The following is a 27598-nucleotide window of genomic DNA, read 5'->3' as shown; positions in this document are numbered from 1 at the left end:
ATATTAACTCCTTATCAGAGACATGATTTGCAAATATTTAATCCATTTTTGGGTTGCCTTATCACTGTTAATAGTGTCCTTTGATGCACAGAAGTGTTTAATTTTGATATAGTCCAAATTATCTATTTTTGTTGTTGTTGACTCTGCTTTCTGAGTCATATGCAAGAATCCGATGTCATGAGGATTTTCCAGTTTTTTTCCTAATAGTTAATGGATTTGCTTTAATATATTAAAATAGTGACATTTAACAGATGTTTTATAGTATTTTTAGTTTAAAAAATTTAGGATATTAATTTAAAAAAATATACTAAGTAAGGTATAGCAGAGTTTTGTATACATCTTGTAATTGGTACCCAAATGATTGGTGTTTGGTAAATAGTGTATTACACTAAATTGCAATCTATTAAATATACCTATTTATGTACACAGTGTTAAAGAAAAAATTATTCATGACACTTGACATGAAGGTAAGGCAGACTCTATTCAGGGGGATCCTTGTGACAGTTTTGTTTTTTTTTTTCTAATAGTTAATGTATTGTGCCAGTAATAGGAACTGCTATATTGGGGTTTTGTAGTAGGGGAGGAAGCATAGGATCAATTCCCAATACAAAGAAGTGTGGGAATTTATAGCCAAGGAGTGTGACAGTGGCCGGGGAAGGTCGGTGGGTGAAAAATTACTAGGAGGAAACATCTGGGGTGAGGGGCACTTCTTTCTAAATCAACCTAATGGGATTCTTGCTGAAGGCAGGCCAGGGTGATCAGACATCACGTGGGGGAATGCCCGCAGCGGATATTGAGGCTGATCAAGAATCAAGGATGGGGGATTCTGGCAAACTGACCTAGCAGGATTCTTCTTAAATTGGACAATGTAGAGACTAACATGGACCCAAAAGTCAGGGACTACTTGAGAAGAGAGCAGGGGAGCCTGAACTCAGTTTGGTCAGGGAGAATATCTATCACCAGCTCGTAGGCTAAGCTTTCCCTCATGACCCAACGTTTGACTCCAGCATCCGGAAGAGCAGCCCCAAGTACAAAGACCAGTGATACTGAAACTGGACGACACAGGCCATCATTTAATCTAAACTGCAAGACAAAAAAAAAAAAAAAAGTTTTTAAGGTAGAGGAAGTCATACAGGCTCATGATAGCACCTTATTTGCAATCTGAAATGCAAACAGTTCTAATAATTAGTTCTTCCTAAGTTCTGAGCAAACTCACGTAAACGGATGTGAGATTATTTAAAGCCATTATATATTGAATTTAGGGTGAATATTTGTGAACATTCACACATTTTGGTACAGAAATATTGTGTTTGATTATAGGTGTTATTCCAGGCCCTGCCGAAGGTGTTTCACATGATATATATACTGCCCTTCAAAAAAATAAATAAACAAATAAATAAATAAATCCTGAGAGATTCTGAATTCCAAAAGCACATCTGGCCCCCAGGTCTCCCTCCCACCAAGTTTATTGAGTTATAACTGGCATAGAACATTGTAGAACTGTAATGATTTGACACATTTATATTGCAAAATGATTACCATAATAGGGTCAGTTAACACATCTGTCACCTCACATAATTTTTTTTATGGTGAGAACTTTCAAAATCGACTCTCTTAGCAACTTTCAAACGCACAGTACGGTTAACTTTAGTCGCCATGCTGTTCGTGACATCCCCAGGACTTCCTTCATAACGGGAGAGCCCCAGGGTTTTGATAGGGGCGTCAGCTAGTGGCGGCAGTACTGCTGTAGGACCAGAAGTAGCGACACACCATTAACTGAGAATTTCGTTTGTGTCAGTCATTGTTCTAAGTACTCTATGTGTTGTACCTCACCTCATCCTCCTAACACCCTGAGTCACCATCACCTTTCATAAGTGAGCAAGCGCAGGTAGATCGGCTCCCTAACTCGCTGAAGATCATGCAGCAAGTAGCCCAAGGGAGGGGGGCTCCCTCCTTCTGCCAGGATGGTTCAGAACACGGCCGAGCAACAAAGGAAGCCTTCATGTGCAGCGGAATGGTACACTCAGTGACTCAACAGAAACACAGCCAGAAGTCTGCAGACTGGTAGGCACTTAGTTGTGGGTTGGTTCAGAAGCTCGGAAGTGTTCGGGGCTCGGTGCTTTCCTCCTTTCCAGCATGTTTGCCACCAGCCGTCCTCATTGTGTGAGGAAGGCTGCAGCAGCTCCGGGAAGCTGACGCGTGAGCAGGAAAGAACGCAGCGCCCACGCACCCTGTCCCTGACCACCACTCTGTCCCGGGCGCCCTGCCCTCCGCAGGTCATCTTTACTCCCCGCTGGCCACGGTTTGGTGACCTGCCGCCGCTGCCCAGCCACTGCCAAAGGCTCGGCTCAGACAGGTGTTTATTAATAGGAGTTTCGCGTGGCCCGGCCTGGACAGGGACTGCCTTCTCCGGGCCCGGCTCCCTTAGGACGCGAGGGCAGCGGAGGGGCAGGCGGCTAAGCCTCGGTCTTCCCTCTGCACCGCCCTCCAGCTTGTTGAGAAAGCCCCGCCCAAGGCAACACCCAGCGGGAGACCCCGGGGCCGCCCCACGGCCGGGGCCGCCCGGAAGTGAGGCCGCCTCCGGGACTACAGTTCCCAGAGACCCGCACCCCAACAGGCTCGCCCACGCGGATTGGCTAGCTGCGCCATCCATCAGCCACCCAGCCACAGGAAGACGGCTGCTGACGGCGCTCAACGGCCAATCACGACAGCAAGGAGCGGGAGCTCCCCCAGCCGATCCACCGACGTAGGTGAGGCGTGGCGGGACGCCAGAGGAGTAGGGTCTTCGGAGAGGTCGGAGAGGTGACAGGCCGGCCCTCCGCGAAATGATGACCTGGAACAGAGGGTCCGTTTTGCCCAGAAGACTCTGGTCCCCGCCACGCCGGTTGCAGTCCCGGCGAGGCCAGGCCCAGGCGGTCCTCGCCCCGCCTCCGTCTCTCATTGGCTCCCTCGGGACACGTGTGGGGGGGGGAAGGAGGCGTGGACATAGTGGCTTGGGCCGGCGACCGCCGTCCGGCGAGGATGAGAGGCCCGCGGATTCGGGCCTGGGGCCGCATGGACACGGTGCTGCCGGGCCGGTGGCGACGGCGGAGGGCGGAGGAGCTTCAGGTTCCGGGGGACGCGGTGAGCCCCCCCGGGGCCTGGGCGTGTGGAATGGGACGGCGGAGCCCTCGGGGCATGCCCCACTGGGCCTCGCGTCTCCACGGGGGCCTTCCCGGGACGAGGCACGGCCGGGGTCGCGCCCGCGCCCTCCTAGGGGGTGGGTGGGGCCAGGGACAGGGGGCGGGGTCGCGACGCTGTCCCGCTCTGTCTCCCTCCGGCCGCGCCTGCGCGGAGACGTGGGAGCCGGGAGCTGCCTGTGCCGCGCTGCCAGAAGGACCGGACCCAGTGTCCCTGACCCGTGCGCGGCCTCGGGGTGTGCGCGCTGCTGCTCCCGAGTCATGCCCCCCACGTGCTGGCGCCGGGCTGGGCGGGGTAGGGCTGCGGGGTTAGCAGACACGCCCGGGTGGAGTGCTTTGAGGGGAGAGATGAGGGTGAGGTGAGATAACTGGTGGTGGGGGCCCCGATCAAGGTCCGGCGGGAGCGTAATCAGGCCTGCGTGAGACTGGAAGGGAAGCAGGATGGGAGACAGGGAATTGCCTAGCCTTTTAGGGACCTGGAGGAAGTCCCGTCGGGTTGGAGCAGCGCTCTGTGACTTCCACCTCCGCTTGCGAATTGGCTGGTTCTCACCCCACCTCCTTTATTTCGTGGTTCCTTGTTAAGAGCACCAAGGAGCCGCCAACGTACCCAGCATCTGAGATCTGTTTTTTTTGCACCTACAGGCTTGATAAGCTCGGAATCTGACCCCGCCCCCGAGTTAATGCAGGCACTGTTTTCTCAGATGTTTTTCACGACGTAACAAGAGTGGCTAGTCTCCTTCCCTGCATGAGCTTCCTCACCCCCACTGCCTGACCACGAAGCCAGTGTCACTTGCGCCCTGTCACAGAAGCACCCCACTTCCAGGGGCCATGTTACCAGGGCACAGGTTAAGCTTCTGTAACAGAGGCTTCAGACCACATTGGCTCCAACAGGTGGAAGCTTGATTCTGCAGCTCATAGTGTGTGGAGGGGAGCAATCCAGGGCAATGGAAGGGGGACCCTAAATACAGGCGTGGGGCCCGTGCTACCCAGATTAGAGACATCCAGGGACCTAGATTCCTCCTGGCTCCTGCACTCCCCAGTGCTGTCCTCTTACACGAGGTCAGCGCTGGGTCATCACTACATTGCTCACATTCCATACTCTGGGAAGTAAATAGTAAAGTGACATAATCATACTGACATCTTAAGAGCTTATTCTGGGAACTCTGGGGAGAATGAAGGGGAGGGCGGTCAGAGTGAAGGCAGGAAGGCAAGGAGTGTGTGGGTTACGAGAGGTGACAGGCTTGGATAGAGAGGACAGTGAGACAGTGAATGTCTCTGAAGGGTCTATATACTTAAGGAACAATGCACAGGTCTTGCTGATAGAGTGGACATGGAAGGTCATGGAAGGGGAGGAATCTGGGCTGGCTCCCCGGGCTGTGACTGGAGCACCTGGGTGGGCTGTGGTGCTGTTACTGAGAGAAAATTGGTGTGGAGAAAAGGAGCTCCACTTGGGACACACCGCATTTTCCATCTTTGGGACATTTAACAGAGGTTACAGATACTGCTAGTCACTGAGTGGTTACCAGGCAGATTATCTGAATTTCACAATAACCTGTTACTGTTCCCAGATTACAAGTGAGGAAGCTGAGGTACAGAGAGGTTAATCAGGTGGCTTGAGGTTACACAGCTAGTAGGGAAATAAGGCTTAGACCCCCACTGTCTGCCTCCTGTCCTCTTAGCGAGGGGGCCCTGTATCTTCCCGACCTCTTAGCTATGGGGCCCTGTTGCCTCTCGTGTGAGGCTTCACAACAAAGTTGTAAATTGGCCATAAAATGATGAAAAGTGTGATGCCACAGGGTATCAGGGACCATGCACCAGAGGTAATTTTTTTTTTTTTTAAGATTTTATTTATTTGACAGACACAGCAAGAGAGGGAACACGAGCAAGGGGGAGTGGGAGAGGGAGAAGCAGGCTTCCTGCTGAGCAGGGAGCCGGCGCAGGGCTCAATCCCAAGACCCTGGGATCATGACCTGAGCTGAAGGCAGATGCTTAATGACTGAGCCACCCAGGCGCCCCACCAGAGGTCATTATTGATCGGAGAAGAAGAAAGGCTTAGAGGAGAAACCTTGGATGATCTTTCAGATTGCAGTGCTGAAACTAAGTGCCCAGCTTGAGGCTGCAGTACTTCCCGGCTGTTACCCAGGTGTAGTGAGTTCCGTGTCTAATTGTCTAGGTGTGTATGGCCTCTTAATCTGATAAAGTCCTTGTTTATATTGTGTTGTGCCTTGGTCTTTGATCTAATAATCCAGATTGAGTTCAATGAAGTATCCAAGTCCTTGTCCTGAGTTTTCTGTTCTCTCTCCTCTTTCTCTCTGTCACACACCCCCTTCTAGAATTTGGTTACGTGGAAAGTGCAACCCATTTCCTACCTCTGTTCACAGATTAGTGGCTCTACAGCCTGTGCGTTATAACTACCAGTGGAGTTTTGGAAACTGCAGCAGCCAGGACCCATCTCTGTAATAGCTTCACAAGTGATTCTCAGGCAGAGCCAGAGGCAGCCATCTGCTGTAATCCCCCGAGTATCCTGACTGAGGGAAGGGTACCTCATGTGGTGACACGTGGAGCAGTTACGTATCATTTAGGGTTTATCATTTCTGTTAGGTAAACGTGTTTTGAGCACCTGTTGTATAGCAAGCAGTATTCTAGGCTCTGCAAAAAGAAAAGTGAAATCCTTGGTTGGATTGACCCTGAGACTTGGGGGCATCCAGTGCTTCGCTCTTTCAGGCCTCCTGCCCACGGCAGAGTCACCACACTACATATTCCAGGAGGAAAGCGCATGCCCAGAACACTGAGAGTCATGCATAGTCTGTCCTGTTCGTGAAGACACTCCTTCCAGACGACCTCTGTAAAAAGCAGGTTCTCAATGTCTGGGCTCACAATCGAATTGGTCTCTTTTCTGGTTTCCTCTGGATTGATCCAAGATCCCTTTTTCCAGCTTTTGATTCCTAGGGATAAGTGGCCATTTCCTCTATTGTAATTTCCTTTGATTCTTTGTCGGTATCCTGTAGAAGTAACATATCAGGATGCATTAATTAATTGGCTGTTGACTTTTTTTTTTATTGTTTATCGCTTGTTTTTTTAAAAACATTTTTACCTTAGTATTTCTTTTTTGGTAGGTACTTTTTTAAGTTGAAGTATAAGGTACATACAGTATTACATTACTTTCAGGTGTACAATATAATTATTCAACAATTTCATACATTACTCCGTGCTCGTCACAGTAAGTGTACTCTGAATCCCCTTTATGTCATCCGTCCTCCCACCCACCTCCCCTGTGGCAACCACCAGTCTGTTCTCTTTATATAAGAGGGTATTTTGGTCTCCTTTTGTTTGTTCCTTTGTTCTGTTTCTTAAATTCTGTATATGCAAAACCATATGGTGTTTGTCTTTTTCTGACTGATTTATTTCACTTAGCATTATATCTTCTAGGTCAGTCCCTGTTGCAAATGGCAAGACATCAGTCCTTTTTGTGGCTAGGTAATATTCCGTTGTGTATATATACGGCATCTTTTTTATCCATATATCTGTGGATGGACACTTGCGCTGCTTTCACATCTTGGCTTTTGTAGATGATGCTGCTCTGAACATAGGGGCGCATGTATCTTTTTGCATTAGTGTTTTCATTTTCGTTGGGTAAATACCCAGTCATGGAATTATTGGATCATATACTAATTCTATTTTTAATTTTTTGAGAACCTCCATACTGTTTTCTACAATGGTTGCACAGTTTGCATTCCCACCAGTGGTGCACGAGGGTTCCTTTTCCTCCATATCCACACCAACACTTGTTATTTCTTATAGTTTTGATTTTAACCGTTCTGACAGGTGTAAGGTGACAGCTCATTGCTTTGCATTTCTGTGGTGATTGATGTTGAGCTTGTTTTCATGTGTCTATTGGCCATTTGTGTGTCTTCTTTGGAAGAATGTCTATTCATGTCATGCCCTTTTATTGGATTGAGTTTTTTGGTGTTGAGTTGTAGGAGTTCTTCATATATTTTGGATATTAACCCTTTATTGTATATATCATTTGCAAATATCTTCTCCCATTCAGTAGGTTGCCTTTTTGTTTTATTGGTTGTTTCCTTTGCTGTGCAAAAGCTTTTTATTTTGAAGTAGACCCGATAGATTATTTTTGCTTTTGTGTCCCTTGCCTCAGGAGACATATCTAGAAAGGAGTTGCTGTGGCCAATGTCAAAGAGGTTGCTGCCTGTGTTTTCTTCTAGGATTTTTATAGTTTCAGGTCTCACATTTAGGTCTTTTTTTTTTTTTTTTGTAAGATTTTATTTATTTATTTGACAGAGAGAGACAGCCAGCGAGATAGGGAACACAAGCAGGGGGAGTGGGAGAGGAAGAAGCAGGCTCCTAGCGGAGAAGCCTGATGTGAGGCTCAATCCCAGAACGCTGGGATCACGCCCTGAGCCGAAGGCAGACGCTTAGCGACTGCGCCACCCAGGTGCCCCTCACATTTAGGTCTTTAATCCATTTTGAATTTATTTTTGTGTACGATGCCAGAAAGTGGTCCAGTTTCATTGTTTTGCATGTAGCTGTCCAGTTTTCCTAACACCATTTGTCGAAGAGGCTGTCTTTTCCCCGTTGCATATTCTTGCCTCCTTTGTCATAGATTAATTGACCATATAATTGTGGTTTTATTTTTGGGTTCTCTAGTCTGTTCTGTTGATCTCTGTGTCTGTTTTTGTCCCAGTACCATGCTGTTTTGATTACTACAGCTTTGTAGAGTATCTTGAAATCTGGGGTTGTGATAGCTCCAGCTTTGTTCTTCTTTCTCAAGATTGTTTTGGCTATTAGGGGTCTTTTCTGGTTTCCTACAAATTTTAATATTTTTTTTTTAGTTCTGTAAAGAATGTTCTTAGCATTTGGTAGGGATTGCTTTAAATTTATAGATTGCTTTGGGTAGTATGGACATTTTAACATCATTGGTTCTTCCAGTTCATGAGCATGGGATATCTTTCTATTTGTTTGTGTCTTTAATTTCTTTTCATCAGTTTTATAGTTTTCAGAGTGCAGGTCTTTCATCTCTTTGGTTCAGTTTATTCCTAGGTGTTTTATTACTTTTGGTGCAATTATAAATGGGATTGTTTTCTTACTTTCTCTTTCTGCTACTTCATTATTAGTGTATAGAAGTGCAACGGATTTCTGTGTATTAATTTTGTATCCTGAGACTACTGAACGTTTTTGATGCAACTGTGGAAATTTTGATGTGAATAAATTAAAAAGTTCCAATCTACCATTTTCACCAATTCTTGGTATTATGAATAGTTGCCTCTAAAATCAAGGGCTGAGGATATCCTATATCCACTTTGCTCTGTTTATAACTTTTAGACCTGCCTTTGCTAGTACTTGAAAAATTATCCAGTTAATTAAGCTAGTAGTCCTTGTCAGCAAAACCACTTAGACATGTTGATGGCTTTAACTCCATTCAAGTAACCCTACGGGGTCTAACTTGTACAGAGAGAAAATTTGGAATTAAATTTGCTTGTTTCACCCTGTAGGATGTAGATTTTATAGCTCATCTGCTAAGCAGGATCCCAGCTGTGAGAACCTAATGAGTATCGGCAGTGGTGCCGACCCCAGCAAAACCCTTCACTCTGCCTTTCTGTGGTCACTCTTTTCATTCAAGATAATTGCAACCCATGCCTCAAGAAACAAGTTAATTCTCTCACTCATTTGTAGTTTTAAGGTTACTCTGTCGAGCTGCTTTTACTGTCTGTTCTACTCAGTTTAACTGTATTCAGGCTTCTTCCTATCTAAATGAAGAGAAGTTTACCAATAATTCATCTTTGCTTATATCTCTGATACACATGTTCACACTGCCACCTGCACAGAGCCTTGATCATTTCTAGCTTTTGGCAGATTTCCTTATATATGATGCAGAAAAGTCAAAATGAGGTAATGGTCTGTTGGGGGTACTTGACCACGCTTTGGGGGGGATCTTTCAGGTGTCTGTCAGGCTCAGCAGCCATGGCTGGACTATGATGTATGTGTCTTCTGCTTCTTCAGTTATCAGATGCCCAGAGTCAAGCAAGGCATGTAGTAGGTGTTTAGCAAATACTTTTTAGCTGATTAACATGTCGAGGGTGTGTGTGTCTCTAACTGGAAAGAAACGAAGGGAGGATCACATTAATGCATAAAATCATTGGTACTTTCAGAGTATCATTTATTTAGGGAAAATTATAATTTGGCTGGTAAAGCCCCAGCAGTGTGCCCCATCCTCACCCTCATGGTCATGACTGCAGCTCGTGTCTTTTCAGTTTCTCTCTTGTGTTTATTATCAAAACAACGTTGTTTAGCTGCTTTTTTCTTTCAAGTGTACAAGGAGGTGATTTTTTTGGTGAATTTGCAGGTGTGCAGCCATCACCCCCAGTTTTAGAGCACTTCCGTTGCCTCGTTTGTGCCCAGTTTGCAGTAACCCCAATCCCTCCCCCAGCTCCCGGCAACTGCTAATCTTTTTATTTTTCTAGATTTCCATTTTCTGGACTTTTCGTGTGCTTTTTCTTGCAGCTGGCTTCTTTCACTTAGCGTGGTGTTTTTCAGGTTCGTCCACAGTGAACCATGTATCTGTAGCTTGTTCCTTTTTATTGCTAAATAATACTCCATTGTACTAATATACCACATTTTGTTTATCAATTTTTCATTTGATAGACATTGTGTTGTTTATCCTTCTTGGCTATTATGAATAATGCTGAAAATTCGGAAAAGTCACGTGCAGATGTTGGTTTCCCTCTCTTAGATAGGCATGGAGGACTGGAATTGCTGGTGCGTGTTGCTGGAGGGGCTGCCATGCTTTTTCCATAGTGGCACGTTCTGCATCCCCACTGGCAGCCTCTAGAGGGCTCCAGTGAGTCCGCAGTCTCTGGTGTCTGATTACAGTCCTTCTAGTAGGTATGCAGTTAGGGGTCTCACTGTGATTCTAATCTGCACTTCTGTAGGGATTTGCTGTTGGACATCTTTTCATGGGCTTTTTTTATCAGTCATAAGTTTTTTGGTGAATTATTCAAAACTTTTGGTCATATTTAAAAACAGCTTTGTTTATAATTTACATACGATAAAGTTCACTCTTTTAAAGTACACAGGTCAGTGGCTTTAACATATTTACAGAGCTGTGTAAATATCTCCATAATCTAAATAAAGAACATTTTCATGACCAAAAAGAAACCTGGTTCCCTTGGGCAGTCACTCTCTTTCACCCTCCCCTAGCCCTTAGCAGCTACCGGTTGACCTTCTATCTCTATCAGTTTGTCTGTTCTAGACAATTCATGTACACAGAATCACAATATTTGGCCTTTTGTGACTGGCTTCTTTCACTTGGCCTGATAATGTTTCTGAGGTTCACCCACGTTGAAATCATGTATCAGTATCTTACTCCTTTCTGTTGGTAAATAATATTACATTGCGTGTCTATACCACATTTTGTTTATCTGTTATTCAGTTGATGGACATTTGGGTTGTTTGTACTTCTGAGATTTTATAAGTAATGCTGCTGTGAGCATTCATATGCAAGTGTTTGCGTGGACATATGTTTTCATTTCTCATGGGTAGTTTTTCAGTTGTGGAATTGCTGGGCCATACGGTAACCAGATGCTTAACATTTTGAGGAATGGTCAGAATGTTTTCCAAAGCAGCTGCACCATTTACATTCTCACCAACACGGATTGAGGGTTTTAGTTTCTCCACACCTTTGCCAACACTTGTTATTGTCTTTCTGATTATAGCCATTCTAGTGGTTAGGAACTGGTATCCCATTGTGTTTTTGATTTGCATTTTTCTAATGACAAATGATGTTAAATGTCTTTTCACGTATTTACTGGCCTTTTGTATATCTTTGTTGGGGAAATCACTATTCAAATCCTTTGCCCACTTAAAAAAAAACTATGTCATCTTCTTGAATTGAAAGACTTCTTTTTTTTTTTTTTTTTAAAGATTTTATTTATTTATTCGACAGGGTAGAGACAGCCAGCGAGAGAGGGAACACAAGCAGGGGGAGTGGGAGAGGAAGAAGCAGGCTCATAGCAGAGGAGCCTGATGTGGGGCTCGATCCCACAACACCGGGATCACGCCCTGAGCCGAAGGCAGACGCTCAACCGCTGTGCCACCCAGGCGCCCCAAAAGACTTCTTTATGTATTCTGGATACATGTCTTTTAACATATAGATGATGTGTAAACGTTTGCTCCAAGAATGTGGCTTGTCTTTTTACTTTCTTAATGGTGCCTTTCAGTGCCCCAAAGTTTTGGATATTGATGAAGTCCAGTTTATCAGTTTGTTTCTTTATAGATCATGCTTTTGCCTAAGATTAGAATTCTTTGCCTAAGATTACAGAGGTCTTGTCCAATGTTCCCCTCTAAAAATTTTTTTGCTTTTAGCACTTAACATTTAGCTCTCTGATCCTTTTTGTGTTAATGTTTGTGTATGGTGTGTAGGTAGCGCCCTGAGTTCCTCCTTTTGCGCATGAACCTTGAATCATGCCTGTACCATTTCTGATGAAGACTGTGCTTGCTCCGTTGAATTGTCTCGGCACCTTTGTCAAAAGTCAGTTCACCGTAAACGTACAGGTTTATTTCTGGATTCTCAGTGCTGTTCCATTGATCTGTACGTTTATCCCTATGCCAGTAACACACCGTCTTGGTATTTGCAGATTTTTTTAAGTTTACAGTAAGTTTTGAAATCTTTTTCATACACTGTTTGGTTTTTAGTGCTTCTCTGGTTGTATTTTTCAGTCTTGTCTCCCCAGTTACTGAAAGCCCACTGAAGACCCAGCACTGTCATTTCAGATCACCAGACTCCACCCAAGTTAGTTTGGGTTTTTGGATTTCATTTTTCTCATCTACAAAATAGAAATAAAATTTCTTACCCTTCCTATGTCATGAGGTCGTTAAAATTAAAAGGATCAAATGAAGTAACAAATGTGGAAACGTTCTTAAACTGTAGTTTTTATAATTGTGAACGACCTTTATTAGCCCTACCTGTGGTGAGTAAATTTGTACACCTGTTTTCCTAGATCCTTCATTTAATCAGGTGCAACTTCGGTTTTTGGGGACTTCCTAAATCTCGCAAGCCTGTACTTGATACTCAGTAAGTCTAGTGTGTTCATTCATGTTTTTTACTTTAATTCCAAGTGGGACTGTGGCTTTTTTGTTGTTGTTTTGTGTTGTTTTTGTTTTATTTTCCTTTGTTGTCTTCCTCTAGGTCACTAGTCCGACGGGAATTAAGTTGTCACTCTTGCTTTTGACTACGGTCTTAGACTGGTCCTCTTCCCTAAACCTCCCTGTGTTCCTGCCAGACGGGCTGAGGGGTGTGGGCTGGGAAGCCCATGTACGGTAGGATGACACGTCTTCCAAAAAGTGGTCCCAGCTGAGTGAAGCACAACATCAAGATGTCAGATCCATGTGGCTAAAGGTTTAGTGTGCCCTGAGAGCGTGGAGTGGAGAGGAGGGATCCTAACTTCTGGTCCCTGTGCTGGACACTGTGTCAGGTTTTGCTGTCCTGAGTCTTCCAAGAAGGTGAACCTCCCAGAGGGCAAGGTCGTTTTCCAGATGACAGTGTTATTGAACAAGAATCTGTGCTCGATGGAAACTGTGTTTTCTCTCCACATGACTGTCTGTAGGGCCTTATTCGTGTTCCAGCATTAATGGTTCTGTATTCCGGGCTGGTGGACATCTGCATCCGCGCCTCCAGCAAAAGTAAACTGTCTTTACTAAACTTTACTAAACAGCCTCACTCAGCAAACTGTTTCTGGTAACTAGGACTCAACAAACCAGGATTACACATTGCTAATACAAATGATCTTTAGACAAAAGGCCATTAGTCAATAAAAATCCCCACAATACCTTCAGAATGAAAGATTGGGTTAGTGTGTGTGTGTGTGTGTGTGTGTGTGTGTGTGTGTGTATGTGTATGTGTAGAGAGAGACTCACCATTAACTGCATTCTGAATTCTAGTGATTTACATCAGTATTCTGTCCAGAGTATGTATGCTTAACTGGTGTACTAGTGTATGTATTAAAGATGCTTATAATTCAAGGTGTTTAATTTTTTAGGAATTAAGCCATTTTTTTGCTGTGCAGATTGGAGAGAATACAGGGTGCTTTTCTGTTGAAGTGTTCAGGAAGTTGGCATCTTTTTCTTCTCCACACTCCTCTGGGGTGTAGAGCGGGGGAACAGGTTTCCAGAGGTGGCCCAGGCCTGTGCTCTGTGGGTTTGTGCCCCCTCTTCTGGCTCACCAGTGTGTTCCAGGTGCGTCGTGAAGATGCGCACAGTCTGCTTTCTGTGATTCCGCCGAATCGTGAAGCCTGTGACACTCCTCCCTCCCCTGTGCCCCACTCATCCCGCTGGGCCCCATCGCTTCTAATAAAGGAGAAAGCCCACGGCAACAAAGGGGGGCTCGCACCTCCTCACCTCACCTTCGCTGAGACCTGCCAGGGGTTTTCGTTCTGTCATTGAGGCGACACAATACATAGTTTATATTTTAATTAATGCGTCTTATCAGGTGTCTTCTCTTAGCCGACCGTGTTTCTGTTTCAACTGTCCTCTGGTGAGGTTGCTATTCAATTGATATTCAATTATTGTTAAGTAATGGGGTCTTTGTGTATACTTGGGGTTTTAATTTTGTTTATACAGTGCAAGTGTCATCTTAGTTGGGTGGTAAATCTTCATCCGCCTTTATGAAGGCTGACATATCCTGTCCAGGAGGGAGTAAGAGTGAGCCCTGTAACACAGCCCTGGGGTTAAATGCCTCTGCAGCCTTCATTTGCCTTTGGTCCAGGCCGATCCATAATAACTGCACAATTTGCCAAGTAAGTGTACAGGTCAATAGCGTATGTAGTCAGCTCTCAGTAATCCACCATAAATAGCAGAAGACATGAATAATTTAATCCACTCAGCTGGTCGGGAGCCCCCAAGCAGGTAACCCCCATGTCCCCCAGAGGAGCCCAGCTCTAACCGCCCACCTAGGTACCAGCATGACTCCCCCTTTAGCCTGCCACCGGGTGTGGGGATCCAATTCCCCAACCGCCTGAGCCACTTAAAGAATGTCGGCTCGTCTCCGTGGATGATCACAAGTCTGCTGACCTTAATGTGCCGAATGTTATTTGACCCCACACAGAAATGCTTTAGAACGCTCTTCCAGTGTTTTAGGGTTCATCCAGAAAGTACGGGTTCTAGCTCAGAGTCACCCGTCTGCGCCCCTTTGCTTTCCTTTCTGGCAAGTCTGATGTTGTTCAGAAGGGAGCAGGGAAGGAATATTGCTGTCAGCCCTGTGGTGTTACTGATGGGGGAGCTTGAAGCCTGTGTATAAAATGACGTGGGTCGTAGTTAATGTGTCCACTTTTCCCTTTAGCCCAGATTGTGGGAAGTTGGCAATAAACCAGTTTTACACATTGTGCTTGTGCTGACAGCATAAAGATTGAGTACATCCTGAGTAACCGGAGATCTAGGTCCTTGGTCTTCCTGGGTATTTTCATCTGACTTGGGCAAAGGCACAGAAGGCCGCGTTCTTTGCAAATGTCTTGAAGATGATTAGTGGGATTACTGTAGTATTCTGGAGAAGAAGGATTGGATGTACTCCCATAGACCAGAAAACCACACAGATGTCAAATTAAGGTTAACGAGGGTGCTGAGGAGAGCCCTTCCATGTAAAGAAGGACACTCAAAAAGCACCAGGGCTGGGGCAGCTGCTTCACGTGGAGACGCCGGGGCAGTGGAGGATGCCCGCTTCTCTTGGACCTGCCATGCTGTGTGGCCACTGCGCCCGTTCTGCTAGTGTGGGTGTCTTCTGTGCAGACATACTGGCTGAGCTACAGAGGGTGGTCATTCTGCTCTCCACTGTGGGGGCCACATGGCTTTGCAAGTATTTTTTATGGTTTATTTTAAGAGGGCTGTTGACAGGTTTTAGAAACTCTGGAGCAGGGTGTCTAGGGTAGGAAGAGTCTGGAAAACATCTCAGGTGTGGGAGAGTGAAAGGCGGTAGGAATGGTTGGTTAGAGAGAGGAAACCGCACAGGTACCTGAGCTCGATATGCAGACATCTGGAAGGATGTTTATCTCCTGCTTGAGGGACTATTTATTTTATGTTGCTCAGAAGGGAAAAATTAGAATCAGTGGGTTGAGATTATGGGAAAGCAATTTGGCTTAAATCAGTATTTCTAGAAGTGTGGTACACATACTACCAGGGGTATGAGATATTTTTTTTCCTTCATTTTTAAAAACTTTATTTCAGAATAGTTATAGATTTACAGAAAGTTTCCCCCAAGAAAATAATATAGAGAATTCAGGTATACCTTCAGCTAGACAACTTACGTAGTGATAGTACAGCAAGTGTGCTGTGAAATTAGTCCTGGTGAAGTGCTCTTAACTACACTAGACCTTCTCCTGTCTCACCTGTTTTCCCACTAACAGACTTTCTCTGACCCAGATGGAAACCAGGGTCCACCCTGCACATAGTTCTTGTGCTTCTAGGTCTCTTCCAATCTGACACCAACCAGTGCTCTTGACCTTGACAGTTTTAATGAATCTTGGTCAGTTATTTTGTAGAGTGTCACTCATTCTGGGTTGTGTCATATTTTCTTTCTTTTTTTTTTTTTTAAAGATTTTATTTATTTATTTGACAGAGAGAGAGACAGCCAGCGAGAGAGGGAACACAAGCAGGGGGAGTGGGAGAGGAAGAAGCAGGCTCATAGCGAAGAAGCCTGATGTGAGGCTTGATCCCACAACGCCAGGATCACGCCCTGAGCCGAGGCAGACGCTTAACCGCTGTGCCACCCAGGCGCCCCTGTGTTATGTTTTCTATGATTAGATGAAGGCCACGCGTTTGGCACAAAGACCACAGAGGTGAGGTTACACCTTCTCAGCGCATCAGATCAGGGCTTCACGAGCCAGTCACTACTGCTAGTGTTGACCTTGTCCCTCCTTGAAGGTGATTTCATCCACTGTAAAGCCACTATCTTTCTCCTTGTAATTAATAAAAACCTTGGAAGAGATGCTTTGAGGCTGTGCCAATATCCTGTTTCTCCTTAAACTTTTGCCCAGTTGTTTTTGCATCTACTGGTAAATCTTGTTTGAAATAACTTTCACTGTGGCCTTTACTTAATGGTGGTTTTATATTTTCCCCGTTCCTTTTACATGTGTTAATTAGAACTCGACTGAAAAGGAGAACACGGTCTCTTCTCCCCCAGTGATGTGCTCATTGTTGATGTCATGGTGAGAATCACGGGTATTTACTTTATTCTTGGATTACAGTCCAGTGCTGTTGTTCCTTATTTTATTGCCCAAGTTGTTCCCTGGCTGTGGCCATTGGGAACTCCTTCAGGATCCTGTACCTTTGTCTTTATGACGTGTCCTCATACTTTTTAAAAAAACTTACTTTGGGTGATGTAAAATGTCTCAGGCTCATCTTATGCTTTCCCTGTTCCATGCCTGAACCGACCCCTCCCCATGGCATAGCCTAGATTCCTTCAACAGGAGAGAACGGTGGTTAGAAACAGTATCTACGTGCTAGGTTTAGTCTTGCTACCACTGTGGTATTGCTGTCTCAGCGGACACAGCTAGGAAATGTACATATTTGTGTATGGATACATACTAGTATGTAAGTATTTGTATTTATGCTTCTGATTATGTGCCCATCCACCCAGCTGTATGTTTCTCTGCTGCTGCTGGATACGTTTTGAAAATTGCATTCATGCTAATTACTTCCAGTCCTGATCCAACACCCCTGGCTTTTTTGTTGTTGTTGTTGTTTGTTTGTTTTTATTTATTTATTTGAGGTGGGGAGGAGGAGAGGCAGAGAGAGAATCTCAAGCCAACTCCACACCCAGCATGGAGTCCGATGAGGGGCTCGATCTCACGACCCTGAGATCACGACCTGAGCCAAAATCAGGAGTCGGATGCTCAGCCCACTGAGCCAGCCAGGCCCCCCCCCCCCACTGGGTTCTTTGGTAGCCTTCTCCCTTCCCTTATTTGTACCTTATTTCTTCAATAGAGAGAAACCTGGCTTTCATTATTTACAGTATGTTTACTTAATTATTCAGTCCCAGTGTACCAATAAAATAGTTTCAAATTTGCTAATCTGTGAGAAACAGATTTGCTAACTAGAGTCAGTATTTGCATACAGCACTCTTTGGTCCTTAGACTTAACAGTTTCTAATGAAAATAGTATTTTCCAGAATTACTGAGGATAGGTCTGTGTTTCAGTGTGGCTATGTTATTTGTAAAATAGTTTCATTCGTTATTATTTGTGTTCCATTTGGGTCTTCTCTCTGACATCCTGGTTGATTTAAACTTAGTACTTATTTTTGGGTATGTGAAGTGTTACTGCAGTTCTAAGACTAGAGCTTCTGAAAAATTTGTGCCAAGTGTCTGCTCCCGCTTGTACCTGTCATCCCCCTTCCTTCATACCTTTTCCCGCCCACTCTCCGTAGGAAACCAGTGTCTTTAGCTCCTGGTGTCTCCTCCCTGTATTTCCTGTGTACGGATGAGCAGGCAGGTGCAGGTGTGTTCATACCCCTTCTTGCATCGCACTTCATCTGTTGCACTTTGTCTTTTCACGGTATGTCCTGGGAATGGCTGCGAGCCCGTCCACGCAGGTCTTGCCCTAGTTTTTACAGCTGCCTGGAGCCGCGTTGCTGAGATGCACCACGCTTCTCCAGCTGCTGTCCTGCCTGTGCCCATTTAGGTGGTTTTCAGGATCTTCCAGCTTAACCAGTGCTACAGTGAGTGACCACGTGCAGCCTTTTTTCCCACATTGTTTTGGGTATGCCTGTCGGGTAGGTTCCTACAAGTGTCATTTCTGGGTTAAAAAGTCTGTGTTTGTAGCTTTTGTTAGGTATCACCACGTTTCCTGCAGAATTTGCAGCCCAGGTGATGCCTGTTTCCCTATAGCCTCACCATCAGAGTCCGAGTCACACCTCAGCATTTGGCAGTCTGACAGATGACAAGTGACAAGTAGGGTCTTCTCGTTTGCTCTTCTCTAAGTGTGAGTGAGCTTGAACTTGTAAACTTTTTTGTTAATTGTCTGTTCATGGCTTTTTCCTATTTTTCTTTTGTGTGTTTGGTCCTTTGTCCCTCATTTTCTAGGAGAGTTTCATATATTAAGGGTAGTGGCCCTTTTCCTGGGGATAGGCTGCAGATATTTTCCTCCAGTTTGTCAGTTATCTTCTGTTTTGTCTAGGGCACTGTTTGTGTTTTTCATTTTGTCCTGCAGACGTTTTATTTTTATGTAGTCAAATCCATCAATTTCTGTTTCATTGCCTCTGGATGTGGAGACATAGTGAGAAAGTCTCCCTATACCAAAGACTCACTCATGTTTTCTTCTAGGAATTCTGTAGTTTAATTTTCTTACATTTTTATTTTTATTTTTATTTTTATTTTTTTAAAGATTTTATTTATTTATTCGACAGAGATAGAGACAGCCAGCGAGAGGGGGAATACAAGCAGGGGGAGTGGGAGAGGAAGAAGCAGGCTTACAGCAGAGGAGCCTGATGTGGGGCTCGATCCCGTAACGCCGGGATCACGCCCTGAGCCGAAGGCAGACGCTTAACCGCTGTGCCACCCAGGCGCCCCTCATTTTTAGATCCTTAATCCATTTGAGGTTTATTCTTATATACGATACAAAATACACATCTGAATTTCATCTTTTTCCAAATGGCTACGCAGTTGTCCCAGCACCATGTATTGAAAGGTCCATCTTCATCCTGGCGACTCGTGATGGCAAATTTCCATATACGTTCAGGTTTATTTCTGGACTTCTTATTCAGTCCCATTTGTCTATTTGTCCCCAGCACCACCCTTTTTAAATATAGAGTCTTTATAGTATGGTTTTATGTCCAGTAGTTTTAATTTTATTTTTTCATTTTTGATAAAAATATTCATCTAATGAGTTTTTCTCTGATTACTGCTTTAAAGGCGTCTCATAGATTCCGATTTTTCCCCAGGGTTCTCTTGGCTATTCTTGCATGTTTGTTTTTCCACGTGACCTTTAGTATCAACTTGTGTAAGTCTGCACTGTAGGCCATTGGTATTTTTATTGGCATTACATTGACTTTATAAATTAACTTAGGGGCAACTGTCATCTTTCTAATGTTAAGTCATCCTAACTAACAATAGGAGATGCTTTTTCATTTGTTCATTTCTGCTTTCGTGTCTTGCAAGAACGTTTTACGTTCTCCTTGTATAGGTTGAATGCAATTCCTGTTAAACTTATTCCTAAACATTTAATCTTCCTTGTTGCAATGATCTAAAATGGGGTTTTGTCTAACAACTTATTATTTTATATTTCCAGGCAATTTTTGTATTTTAACTTTGTGTCCTACTATTCAATTGATTCTTTCATTGTTTGGGTTAGTTTTATCATTGATTCTCGGGGGGTTTCCAGATATATATTATGATATCTGCAAATAGTGATAGTTTTACTTCCTTACCCATTCTTATGCCTCTGCTTGATTTATCTTTTGTAATTATATAGGGTAACGTAATAGCTCTAGAGTAGGGCCGTGGTAAGCAGAAATGGAGCCTTTCCCTCGATTTTAGTGGAAATGCCAGTAGTCTTTTCCCATTAAATAAGATACTCGCATTAGGAATAAAGTATGTAGATTTTATCATGTTAAGAATATAACTCTCAGTTTGTGTTTTCTGTAGTTTTTATAAATGGGTTTTAAATTTTATCAAAGGGTTTTTCAATATCTGGGTAGATAATCGTACATCTTTTCCTTAGGTTGATTAATATGAGGAATGATACTGAATTTCCTAATATTGAACCCAACTTTCATTTTTGGAAAAAATCGTACTTGGTCATGGTATGTGGCTTCTTCCTGTGGTGTTAGATTCTGTTTGTTAATGTTTTATTTAATATTGGTGCATTGATATTCGTGAGGGATACTGGTCCGTGGTTTTCTTTCTTTCTTCTTTATCTGGTGTATCAGTATTACATAACTTGCTTCATAAAAGGACTTGGGGGCTTTTCCATCCTCGTCAGTGTTCTGGAGCAGTTTATGTAGAGCATTGGAACTCTCTGGTCTTGAGTGTTTGGTACAGCGCCCTGTGAAGCTGTCTTTCTTGGGGAGGTGCCTGCTTAGGAATCTTTGTCTTCTCTGGCTGTCATCTGGTTCAGCTCTCTAACTGCAGTGGATTCATTCTTGGTCATGGCCATCTGAGCTTCCTCTGGGAGTTCTCCATGCCAGCAACATGTTCAAGTCTGTTTGCGTGGAGGTCTAGAGAAGAGTCTCTTAGGATTTTTTTAATTTCTTGTTTCACTGGTCACTTCCCCTGTGTCATTTCTTATTTTCTGAGCTTGTGCTTTCTCCCCTTTTTTCTTGATCAAGTAGCTGGTAGATTGTCTACTTTGTTAATTTCCACCCCCACCCCCACAAAAACCCACAAGACTTAGAATTACTAGGTAGGTCTGCTGTTTTTAATGGAAAACCTCCCCTCATTAGTTAGCTTTTTCCTCCATTGTTTCTTCCTTGAATTTTCTTTTGGGTTACTAACAAGCTAAGGCTTGTTGATTGATTAATTTTATTTTTTTTATTTTTATTGATAAAAATGTTAGTATAATGAATTTTTCTCTGATTACTGCTTTAAATGGATTCCATAGATTCTAATATATAGTGCTTTCTTTGTAATTATTTTTTAAAAATTCTATACTTTTAGTTTGTATTTACTCTTTCATTACAAGTCAATAGTAGGTTTTTAAAAATATCCAAGTGGAAATGACTTTGTTTTTTGATGTTGTTAATAATGTATACTTTTATTGCATTGTGATCGGAAAGTATTGTTTGCAGTGTTTCTGCATTATGAAAATGGTTGATGTTTTCTTTGTGACCTAATATATGACCATTTGTAGGGAATGTGCTATAGATTCTTGAGAGTAATGTGTATTCTCTGCTATCAGGGTATGGACTGTATATCTGTAAGCTGTACTGTGGTAGATGGTGTCTCCAGACTTACTTCTTGTGCACTTGCTCTGCCTTGTATGGAGATGGTGTATTAAATCTCCCATTTTTCGTACATGCCTATGTGCATCTCCTTGCATATCCTGTCACCCTTGCTTCTAAAGGTGGTGGGTTTTTGTTTTTGTTTTAAGATTTTATTTATTTGGGAGAGAGAGAGAGGGAAAGCACAGAGGGAGAGTGAGAGGGAGAAGCAGACTTCCCGTTGAGCAGAGAGCCTGATGCGGCACTCTGTCCCAGGATCCTGAGATCACGACCTGAGCCAGAGGCAGACGCTTCACCGACTGAGCCCCCCAGGCGCCCCAAGGTGGTGGTTGTGTTACTTGGTGCATAGATGTTCATGAGCATTATGTCTTCATTGAGGACTGTGGCTTTTAACATTAAATATATCCTCTTGTGTTTAACCCTTTGGGACCTGAATTCTACTTGGTCTGCTTCTCTCTTTTTGTTTCATTTACCTTTGTCCAGCCTTTTTGTTTTTGGCCTTTCTGAATGACTTTATTTTAGGTCTGTCTCTTGTATACAGGATACAGTTGGGTCTTGTTCTGTGAGCCCAATTAAAACCCTTTTTCTTTAAATAGGTAAATTAAGTCCATTGGTATTTATTGACATGACTGATTTATTTGCTTGCAACTCTATCATAATATTTTATAATACGCATATTTTGTTGTATTTGCAATTCCTTTACGAGATCTGTATTCTTTGCTTTTATATTTTTGATTTTGGATTTAGTTAGATTTGTATTTTCTAGTCATTAGCTTTGTATTTAAACCTATTTTTATGTCCTTTGTTACCTGTTTTGTTAAACTCTTTATTGTCTGTTTTGTTTTTTTCTCGTATATTTTAATACACACCTGTTGCTCACATAGTAATGACCTTTACATTAATCAGAGTTTTTGCTCTTCTTCCTTCATCTCACATTTTTTAGTTGAATTATTTCAGTTTTGTCACTGTAGTAATATTTGCACATCTGTCTTCAGTTTAATTGCACCTTTATTTTGGTCCAAGATGTACATCTAAATATTTTTAAATGTGTCTCATAAATCCTTTTGCTGGAATTCTCCCAGTCATGGCTAGGCAGGTAAAGCTTAACCTCACACAGAATCCTCAAGAAGGGCTGACTAGGTGTGGTATTCTCCAAATTCATGGAGGTTAAAAGTGCTTTTCTGTAGTCTTGGTAATTTAAAATTGGATTTAAAATTCTTGGTTCATACTTTCATTGAATTAAAAAAAATGTTGCCCCATCGTTGCCTTGCTTGTGTGTTGGTTTTGAAAAGTCCGCTGCTAGTCTGCTTCCTTTGCATATTCATTGATTGGTGTCCAAGGCCTTGAGGGCTTTGTCCTTACCTTTGAAATCTCCTAGTTTCATTAGGATGTGTCTGAGTTGACTCTTCTGGTTTATTTTTCCCAGGTACCCTGTGAGCCTGTTCCTTTGAAGATTTGGGCCTTTTTCTGTTCTGGAAATTTCCTTACAGTGTTAAATGTTAGCTTTGCTGTATTGTTTTGCTTTCCTCCCCTTTTCCCATCTGTCTCACTGTCGCTGTCCTCCTCTTGGTTTGGTCCTGCCTTTCCTCAGTGCCCTTTGTTAGTTTTCGTTTGAATTGATTCTCCTTGGGTGTTCTGTAATTGATTCCTCATTTCTGAGGTAAGTTTGTTTTCCTTCCATTACTTTCCTGAGTCTGCTCACCTCTCCCTTGGTTTCTCTGTTTTTGTCCTTTTCTGTTTTTAATTCTACATTTCTAATTCAGGGTGGTTTTTTGTATCCTTAAATGTTTGAATATGTTTAATTATGTTTTGGGAGGGTACATGCCAATTTTCTTTTGATTTGTGGTTTCAGGAGGACATTTTTATGGTGTTGAGTGTTTAAAAGATTGCGAGTCTCGCGGCAGCCTCTTCAGTTGGTTTGGCCAAGTGCAGGTGCTGTGGCAGCTCTTGACTGGCTGCTCGGCTTTGGTGAGGATGGGCCAGGGTGAAGCTCATGATGTTTCCTCTTTATCCCTAGGACCCCACACTTCTCTTTCTCTTTTAGCTTCATCACTCAGTTGTCGAAGGGTGCTTCTCCCTTCCCCTTTTGCCTGTTTTCTTCCCTGGAATGCCTCTGTAAATGGTGTCTGTCCCCTTATGCTGCATGTGTGGGCCCTGAAGTCCCTTCCCTGATGCAGGCGTTTAGGCACATCATAGCTTCTTCATGTTCATATGGACTTCCTCACCTTTCTGCTGTGCTTCTCTCTGTCCTGTGATCTTTCCTTCTGCCCTGGCTCACTGGAGTTCATGACAGCAGGTGTTAGCTGGGGCCACGAGGGGCCCACACCAGGACCTGGTGGCTTTTCTCTTACCCTTTTCTCCGTATTTCACATTCTCTGGCTTCATGTGATGCCCGGGGCATGGTTTGATGTAGAATTTGTAGTTTCATTTGGGGAACCATAAGGAAGTCAGTGATTGCGTAGCCAGCCTTGTCTTCAGCCATCCAGAGGTCAAGCGCTCACCCAAGAAATTCTTCTCAGTGGGCTGAGGGGCTCGGAGTTTAGGATTTTCCAGTTTAATCTCAAAATTTCCATGTAATCTTTAAGGCATGTTAGAGAACAGTAAAACTAGCACTCTAAACCCATGATATAAGGCTTCTATATTGAATAAATCCATTAAATAGAAAAAAATCAATTTAGAAAATACAAATAAGTAACAGGACAGATAAGAAACAAATTTGGTAGAAACCATGATGATCGTTTGCAAGAGACCAGAGAAGTGGAGGGAGCCGCGGTGGAGGGGCTGTGTTTTCTGACCCGGTGGGAGCTGTCCAGCAGCAGGGCCTGCGGGCTGGCCTAGGGGGCCAGGGATGGACTTCACCATCCTTTGCAAAGGTCTTCCTGCTTCTCAGCTTTGTGTCACTGAAAACATTGTTACCCTTCAAACTGCACAAAGTCTTGCGATTTTGGGAGTGAATAATTTTTTTTCCTTCAGCGTTAGAGGATTGCTTTTGTAATTTATCTTCTTTAGTTCATGGGGAAGCAAAAACCAAATGTTAACTTTCCCAAAGTTTATCAGTTATGAAGCATGTGTGCAACCTGAAAATAAGTAAAATTAATTTGCTCTTCAGTGTCAGTAAAACAAAGAGTTATCCACATGTGAATTACTCATATTGTATTAAGAAAGTACGGAACTTGAAACTAGGCAAAATGTGTTAAAGCATGTAACTAGTGTCCTGAAGAAAATTGATAGATTTTGTATATTTTCAATATCAGTAAACCAGTTACAATAGTTTATTATAAGAGTTTTGACCAAAATTGTTTAAAATGCCTGTTTTAAATCTGTGAAGCCAAATAAACACCAAACGGTGCTGGAAATAATGAGGTTAAATGTAATTGATGGACCGTGTTCCCGAAAGATGATGTTTAAAGTCACCCCTCAGACGTCCTATAAACCCGTGCAGCTCTACAGGGTCTATGTTTGCAGCTGAAGTTCGCAGAAAGCAAATCCAATTAGTGTCGTGCGCTCCAGAGCCATCTCAAGTGACGTTTCGTGTCTTTCAGAAACGGGCATGCAGAAGAGTAGAAGCAGCCAGCACAGAGTGGGGCTGTGCCCCCGCGAAGCTCAGCACCCTGGTGTCCTGGAGCGGCGAGGGGCTGCCACGTGTGGGGGTAGGTTCCCGTTCCCACAAAACCAGCTGTGGCCCATTAAAGTATTTTAATAAAAAGTGTAAATAATCACTTCTGATGCATGTGTGGCTGTGATTTGTTAAATAGATCCCTCAGAACGGTGGAAGGAGCTCGGCCCAGCCTTGCCCGAGATGTATTGCGGGGGAGTCTGTAAGTGCATTAACCTCTTCTTGCTGTGACATAAAAGACAGACTTGTTCTTAAATATTAGATCCATAAAACAAAGTTAATAAAAACGGCAATTACATTTCTAAGGAATGAGGGATGTAAATAAAAAGGTGCAGATTGATTTAAGCTTTTCTTGGCATTCTGCTGGGGTGCAAACTGATTTGTTTCCAGCTTCAGATTGGAAATAGAAATGAAAATACACTTAAAATTTTTTCTTAATACAATGTTCAGGGAAGGGAACAGGCCACCGGATATGGTTAATAGAGATCATTTGAGGACATTTTGGAGAGAAGCCCTGACCTCAGTTAATTATCCAAATGGGAATGGACATTGTTTTTTCCTTTCCCCGGTTAAGCTTTCTTTGGTGTTCCCATAAACTTCACAGAAACCACAGATTTCGGAAGGAGAAATGCAGTGTTCACACCATTAATTCAAAGTAAAGGAGGTCTAAGATGGCCAGTGTCAGATTTTTAGTTTCCTGTATTGGGCAGAATATCATTAAGTATACACCAGCGTAATGATACCTTTGTTATTAATTTTGTACTTATTCTAAGAACAGGTTAATGTCTTTGATAACCTCTGTAATTCTTGTTTTTTTTAAATTTTAAATTTAGAATCTTAATATTGCAATTAAATAGAATTAACGTTTAACTGCTGCATAGAAATCAGTAGAGTGAGTGAGTGTGTGTGTGTGTGTGTGTGTGTGTGTGTATCTATCTCTGTATACGTATTTCTTAGATTGCCCTCTAAAGAGTTTAGAGAAACGTATTGCTGTGCTTCTGATAAGCAAAAGATTGAGTTGATCCATTGTAAGATTTTGAATGGGCATATCGCAGGCTACTGTGTTTTACAATCAGAGTCAATGATTTTGTTTTAATGAAGACCTAACACTCTGTCAGCTACTGTCCACGTGAACCTCTGATCATCTGAAGCACTGGAGAAATACGAAAGCAAAGCTTAGTGTCTGACTTGTTCGACGAAGGCGTGCTTTTCGTACTCTTCAGGAGAATTTCTGAGTGTTATGCTGCATTCTCTGGTGTAATCCTGAACAAAGGTGAAGTCAAAGATCTAGCAATTGGAACTTCCTGTATTTTAGGTTAATTCTGGTAACAGCCACACATGCCCAGGAATATAAATACATAATGTTTACCTTGAGAAATATGGCCCCATTATGAGTAAATTGTGTTAATGCTAGTGACTAACTGGTAACCTTCCTTGTTCTCATCCCATTTCCATGGAATGTTTTTTTCGAATCCCCCCATCTGTTGGGCAAACACTTGGAACGTAATATGGATTCTTAATGCTCTGAGACGTTGTGTTCTGGCATGAATGGCTTAAAGAAAAAAAGTACGGCTCAAGCAACTGATTGGATCATTTTAGCTAATATTCTGTTTGAACAACAGTTTCTGTTTGATTAGGATTTTTCCTTCCTTTGTAACTCCCCAAGCTTGCCTCTGTTCTGTTTCATAGGAAATGAATCTGTGAGCGGAGAACCTATATTGATATGTAAATACATCATTTTTTTCCTTAGTGCTCGATATTCTTTTCATCTAAATTTCAGAAACTGACTTTAAAAAATCAGTTTCCCTTTATCTGTGGTTATTCTCAATAAAATTTCACCCAGGCTTGGGTGATTTAATATTTACACCCACTGTTTCTAAAAGTCTTAGGTAAATAAAGATTGAAATGTGAATTTGAAAAGTCACACCTCTTGATATTTGAACAGACTATAGCTGCGTATATCTTCTTTTTCTAATAATATGGCTAGTTTCTCTCCTAAGCTTTTAAAATAATAAGACACTATTTTTGTATTCTGGAACATCAGAAGGTTCAGTGTTAAATAAAAAGCAAATAGTATTTTTAGAAATGCGAGATCCCAGGGAGAAGTGCTTAACAGTAAATCACCGATGGGCAGCAATTCCAAATTTCAGAAGACTTTATTAGACACACAGCTCCATTCACAAATGTGCACCCATGTGCATGAGCGTGCCCCGTCCTGTACCATTGTTCCTAGAGTGGACCCAGGGTGGTGATCTGGGGTCAAAGAGAAGCAAAGGTTGCATCGAGGGGTCTGTGGAGCCCTAAGGGGACACTTGCCTGTGAGTCTCAGTTTTATTTGGTGCTTCCCCCCATAACTTCCCTTGGTGTCCCCCCCCATAACCTCCTTTGGTGCTCCCCCCATCACCTCCCTTGGTGCTTCCCCCCATCGCCTCCCTTGGTGCTTCCCCGCCCCCCGGCACCTCCCTTGGTGCTCCCCCCATCACCTCCCTTGCACCTAGTTTTCTGTGTGCTTCTAACTCAGTAGGACCTCAGCGGACTGGCAGGTCCTGCTCTGAATCCTCACACGGCTGTCAGCTCAGTGCCTGAGCGCCTGCTGTCTTACTCCTTCTGAGCTTTTCCTCCTATTTAACATGAATCATTTCTCATGAATACCGGGTCTTGGCTTCTCAAGTACGCAGGGACTTTTTCAGTTGACCTTCGCCTCGTTTTCCAGGTTGGCATGTGGTCCCTTCCCCGTGTGGTCCGTGCTGGTGGCCTTTGCAGTGACCACTGCTTCGGCCTGCCATGAGGTCCCTGCCATGGCGTGCGCTGCTCCATAGAGGTACTGACAACTGCAGGGAGACCGTCCCCATCCTTGTAGTGGGACAT

At 43.3% G+C, this 27598-nt stretch overlaps 1 long non-coding RNA gene across 1 annotated transcript; it reads left to right on the top strand.

Annotated features, from left to right (window-relative positions):
- Positions 1-2638: 2638 nt before the first annotated feature.
- Positions 2639-24896, top strand: LOC148106570 (uncharacterized). The gene is made up of 3 exons (XR_015723702.1): positions 2639-2750; positions 24657-24764; positions 24870-24896. It is a non-coding gene; the product is annotated as an uncharacterized LOC148106570 (long non-coding RNA).
- Positions 24897-27598: the final 2702 nt, after the last annotated feature.

The sequence above is a fragment of the Ursus americanus genome, unplaced genomic scaffold (genome assembly GCF_024610735.1).
Source record: "Ursus americanus isolate L20-20 unplaced genomic scaffold, mUrsAme1.1.p SCAF_241, whole genome shotgun sequence".
NCBI lineage: Eukaryota > Metazoa > Chordata > Mammalia > Carnivora > Ursidae > Ursus > Ursus americanus.
Note: the sequence above shows the minus strand (reverse complement) of the source record. Positions and strands in the feature narration are given on the sequence as shown.